Raw genomic sequence first — 6,150 nt, 5'->3', positions numbered from 1 at the left:
CCCTTTTTAAAATCTTATATTCAAACTTTTTTCTTCAATATATTGTGACTTTATTTTCTTATAAGCTCTTCTTTTGTAATTTTTGCTGTTATTAGTAATCATCTTTTCCTTCATACATTGAAGTGAAGTGAAGTGAAGTGAATTACATTTATATAGCGCTTTTTCTCAAGTGACTCAAAGCGCTTTACATTGTGAAACCCAATATCTAAGTTACATTTAAACCAGTGTGGGTGGCACTGGGAGCACGTGGGTAAAGTGTCTTGCCCAAGGACACAACGGCAGTGACTAGGATGGCGGAAGCGGGAATCGAACCTGCAACCCTCAAGTTGCTGGCACGGCCACTCTACCAACCGAGCTATACCGCCCCAATTGAACCTCTTTATTGTTACAACAGTTTTATTATCTTAAATTCAAACTTTTTTCCTCCCAATAATGCGACTTAATTCTCTTAGAAGCTCTTTTTGTTGTTGTTGTTGCTGTTTTTAGTAATCATATGTTTTCCTCATGCATTTAACCTCTTTATTGTCACAACAGTTTGATTTTTTTTTTAAATCTTATATTAAAATTTTTTCCCTTTAATACTGCCACTTTATTCTCTTAAAGAGTATTTTTTAATTGTTGCTGTTTTTAGTAACCATCTTTTTTCCTCCTAATATTGTGACTTTATTCTCTTGAATATTATTATTCTCTTTTTTTAAATTTTTGCTGTTTTTAGTAATCATTTTTTCCTCATACATTGAACCTCTTTATTGTCGCAACAGTTTGATCTTTTTTTATCTTATATTAAAACTTTTTTCCTTTAATATTGTCACTTTATTCTCTTAAAAGCTCTTCTTTTGTAATGTTTGCTGTTTTTAGTAATTCTATTTTTCCTCATACATTAACCCTCTTTTTTGTCGCAACAGTTTGATATTTTTTATTTAATATTAAAAAACGTTTTTCCTCCTAATTTTGTGACTTTATTCTCTTAAAGGGTATTTTTAATTGTTGCTGTTTTTAGTAATCATCTTTTTTTCCTTACATTGAACCTCTTTATTGTCACAACAGTTTGATATTTTTCCAAATCTTATATTAAAACTTTTTTCCTCCAAATATTGTGACTTCATTCTAAGCTCTTCTTTTGTAATTTTTGCTGTTTTTAGTAATCATATTTTTTCCTCATACATTGAACCTTTTTATTGTCACAAAAGTTTTATATTTTTTAAATCTTATATTCAAACTTTTTTCCTCCCAATATTGCGAATTCATTCTCTTAAAAGCTCTTCTTTTTTTGCTGTTTTTAGTAACCATCTTTTTTCCTCAGACATTGAACCTCTTTATTGTCGCAACAGTTTGATCTTTTTTTTAATTGATCTTATATTAAAACTTTTTTTTCTTTAATATTGTGACTTTATTCTCTTTAAAGCTCTTGTTTTTTAATTGTTGCTGTTTTTAGTAATCATCTTTTTTCCTTACATTGAACCTCTTTATTGTCACAACAATTTGATCCTTTTTTTTAATCTTGTATTAAAACTTTTTTCCTCCCAATATTGCGACTTCATTCTCTTAAAAGCTCTTTTATTTGCTGCTTTTAGTAATCATATTTTTTCCTCATATATTGAACCTTTTTATTGTCACAACAGTTTGATCTTTATTTAAAATCTTGTATTCAAACTTTTTTCCTCCCAATATTGCAAATTCATTCTCTTAAAAGCTCTTCTTTTTGAATTTTTGCTGTTTTTAGTAACCATTTTTCTTCTTCATACATTTAACCTCTTTATTGTCGCAACAGTTTGATATTTTTTATTTAATATTAAAAAACTTTTTTCCTCCTAATATTGTGACTTTATTGTCTTTAAAGCTTTTTTTTAATTGTTGCTGTTTTTAGTAATCGTCTTTTTTCCTTACATTGAACCTCTTTATTGTCACAACAGTTTGATCCCTTTTTAAAAATCTTATATTAAAACTTTCTTCCTAAAAATATTGTGACTTTATTTTCTTATAAGCTCTTCTTTTGTAATTTTTGCTGTTTTTAGTAATCATATTTTTTTCTCATACATTGAACCTTTTTATTGTCACAAAAGTTTGATCTTTTTTCAAAATCTTATATTCAAACTTTTTTCCTCCCAATAGTGCGACTTCATTCTCTTAGAAGCTCTCTTTTTTGCTGTTTTTAGTAATCATATTTTTTCCTCATACATTTAACTTCTTTATTGTCACAACAGTTTGATATTTTTTTAAATCTTATATTAAAACTTTTTTCCTCCAAATATTGTGACTTCATTCTAAGCTCTTCTTTTGTAATTTTTGCTGTTTTTAGTAATCATATTTTTTCCTTGTACATTGAACCTCTTTATTGTCACAACAGTTTGATCTTTTTTTAAAATCTTGTATTCAAACTTTTTTCCTAACAATATTGCAAATTCATTCTCTTAAAAGCTCTTCTTTTTTTTTTGCTGTTTTTAGTAACCATCTTTTTTCCTCAGACATTTAACCTCTTTATTGTCGCAACAGTTTGATCTTTTTTTAAATTTATCTTATATTGAAACTTTTTTTTCTTTAATATTGTGACTTTATTTTCTTTAAAGCTCTTCTTTTTTAATTGTTGCTGTTTTTAGTAATCATCTTTTTTCCTTACATTGAACCTCTTTATTGTCACAACAGTTTGATCCTTTTTTTAAATCTTATATTCAAACTTTTTTCCTCCCATTATTGTGACTTTATTCTCTTACAAGCTCTTCTATTGTAATTTTTTAGCTGTTTTTGTAATCATATTTTTTCCTCATACATTGAACCTCTTTATTATTACAACAGTTTTATATTTTTTAAATCTTGTATTCAAACTTTTTTCCTCCCAATATTGCGGCTTCATTCTCTTAAAAGCTCTTTATTTGCTGTTTTTAGTAATCATATTTTTTCCTCATACATTTAACCTTTTTATTGTCACAAAAGTTTGATATTTTTTAAATCTTATTTTCAAACTTTTTTCCTCCCAATATTGCAAATTCAGTCTCTTAAAAGCTCTTCTTTTTTAATTTTTGCTGTTTTTAGTAACCATATTTTTTCTTCATACATTTAACCTCTTTATTGTCGCAACAGTTTGATATTTTTTATTTAATATTAAAAAACTTTTTTCCTCCTAATATTGTGACTTTATTCTCTTTAAAGCTTTTTTTTTTAAAAATTGTTGCTGTTTTTAGTAATCCTCTTTTTTTCCTTACATTGAACCTCTTTATTGTCACAACAGCTTGATCCCTTTTTTAAAATCTTATATTAAAACTTTTTTCCTCAAAATATTGTGACTTTATTTTCTTATAAGCTCTTCTTTTGTAATTATTGCTGTTTTTAGTAATCATATTTTTTTCACATACATTGAACCTTTTTATTGTCACAAAAGTTTGATCTTTTTTTAAATCTTATATTCAAACTTTTTTCCTTCCAATAGTGCAACTTCATTCTCTTAGAAGCTATTTTTTTTGCTGTTTTTAGTAATCATATTTTTTCCTCATACATTTAACTTCTTTATTGTCGCAACAGTTTGATATTTTCTATTTAATATTAAAAAACTTTTTTCCTCCTAATATTGTGACTTTATTCTCTTTAAAGCTTTTTTTTTTAAATTGTTGCTGTTTTTAGTAATCATATTTTTTCCTTACATTGAACCTCTTTATTGTCACAACAGTTTGATCCCTTCTTTAAAATCTTATATTCAAACTTTTTTCCTCAGAATATTGTGACTTTATTTTCTTATAAGCTCTTCTTTTGTAATTTTTGCTGTTATTAGTAATCATCTTTTTTCCTTACATTGAACCTCTTTATTGTTCCAACAGTTTGATCTTTTTTTAAAAATCTTATATTCAAACTTTTTTCCTCCCAATAATGCGACTTAATTCTCTTAGAAGCTCTTTTTGTTGTTGTTGCTGTTTTTAGTAATCATATCTTTTTCTCATACATTTAACCTCTTTATTGTCGCAACAGTTTGATCTTTTTAAAAGAAAATCTTATATTAAAACTTTTTCCCTTTAATATTGTCACTTTATTCTCTTAAAGAGTATTTTTTAATTCTTGCTGTTTTTAGTAACCATCTTTTTTCCTCCTAATATTGTGACTTTATTCTCTTACAAGCTCTTTTTACATTTTTGCTGTTTTTAGTAACCATATTTTTTCCTCATACATTGAACCTCTTTATTGTCACAACAGTTTGATCTTTTTTTAAATCTTGTATTCAAACTTTTTTCCTCCCAATATTGCGAATTCATTCTCTTAAAAGCTATTTTTTAAATGTGTGCTGTTTTTAGTAATCATATTTTTTCCTCGTATATTGAACCTCTTTGTTGCAACAGTTTGATATTTTTTAAAATCTTATATTAAAACTTTTTTCCTCAAAATATTGTGACTTTATTTTCTTATAAGCCCTTCTTTTGTAATTTTTGCTGTTATTAGTAATCATCTTTTTCTTCATATATTGTTACAACAGTTTGATCTTTTTTTTTTAAATCTTATATTCAAACTTTTTTCCTCCCAATAATGCGACTTAATTCTCTTAGAAGCTATTTTTGTTGTTGTTGCTGTTTTTAGTAATCATATGTTTTTCTCATACATTTAGCCTCTTTATTGTCACAACAGTTTGATTTTTTTTTTAAAATCTTATATTAAAACGTTTTCCCTTTAATATTGTCACTTTATTGTCTTAAAGAGTATTTTTTAATTTTTGCTGTTTTTAGTAACCATATTTTTTCCTCATACATTGAACCTCTTTATTGTCACAACAGTTTGATCTTTTTTTGAAATCTTGTATTCAAACTTTTTTCCTCCCAATATTGCGACTTAATTCTCTTAAAAGCTATTTTTTTAAATGTGTGCTGTTTTTAGTAATCACATTTTTTCCTCGTATATTGAACCTCTTTGTTGCAACAGTTTGATATTTTTTAAAATCTTATATTAAAACTTTTTTTCCTTTAATATTGTCACTTTATTCTCTTAAAGGGTATTTTTTAATTGTTGCTGTTTTTAGTAATCATTTTTCCTCATACATTGAACCACTTTATTGTCGCAACAGTTTGATCTTTTTTATCTTATATTATACTTTTTTTCATCATAATATTGTGACTTCATTCTCTTTAAAGCTCTTCTTTTTTAATTGTTGCTGTTTTTAGAAATCATCTTTTTTCCTTACATTGAACCACTTTATTGTCACAACAGTTTGATCCCTTTTTTATCTTATATTCAAACTTTTTTTCGTCATAATATTGTGACTTTATTCTCTTTAAAGCTCTTCTTTTTTAATTGTTGCTGTTTTTAGTAATCATCTTTTTTCCTTACATTGAACCTCTTTATTGTCACAACAGTTTGATCCTTTTTTTTAATCTTATATTCAAACCTTTCCTCCCTTAGTTTTAGCTGTTTTTAATCTTTTTTCCTCATACATTAAACCTCTTTATTGTCGCAAGTTTGATCTTTTTTAATTTTGTATTCAAACTTTTTTCCCCCAAACCTGAAACTTTATTCTTGGTGTGATTGTTTCTCAGAATATGAATAATTAACATACAAAATAAAAACTTTTTTTCAACCAAACGTTAACATTACACTTTAAAAGATGACTTTCTTCTACTTAATACTCTAAAATTGGACTTTGTTCTCTTGTAAAACTTAACATTTTAATGTTCTGACGTTATTCTCCTAATTGTTACACTCGCTTCTGCTAAACTCTTTTTACCATTTTTTATTGTTTAGAACAGTGGTGCCCAACCTTTTTGTAGCTGCGGACCGGTCAACGCTTGAAAATTTGTCCCACGGACCGGTGGAGGGGTGTATTAAAAAAAAAAAAAAAAAAAAAAAAAAAAAATTTTTTTTTTTTTTTTTTTTACATAAATAAATACAATCATGTGTGCTTACGGACTGTATCCCTGCAGACTGTATTGATCTATATTGATATATAATGTATATATTGTGTTTTTTATGTTGATTTCATTAAAAAAATAAAAAATAAAAAATAAAATAAAATTCTTGTGCGGCCCGGTACCAATCGGTCCGCGGTGGTTGGGGACCACTGGTTTAGAACCTTCTAAAGGAGTCAAAGTGTTGATTCAAATAGGAATGGAATAAAATAATAAAGAAGTCTGACAACAACAACAAGTTCAAACTTTTAGTGTGACGTGTGGAAGTTACAAA

Source organism: Entelurus aequoreus, linkage group LG05, assembly GCF_033978785.1.
Source record: "Entelurus aequoreus isolate RoL-2023_Sb linkage group LG05, RoL_Eaeq_v1.1, whole genome shotgun sequence".
In the NCBI taxonomy this organism is placed as follows: Eukaryota; Metazoa; Chordata; class Actinopteri; order Syngnathiformes; family Syngnathidae; genus Entelurus; species Entelurus aequoreus.
The sequence above is the reverse complement of the archived record's forward strand: the minus strand, read 5'-3'. Positions refer to the sequence as shown.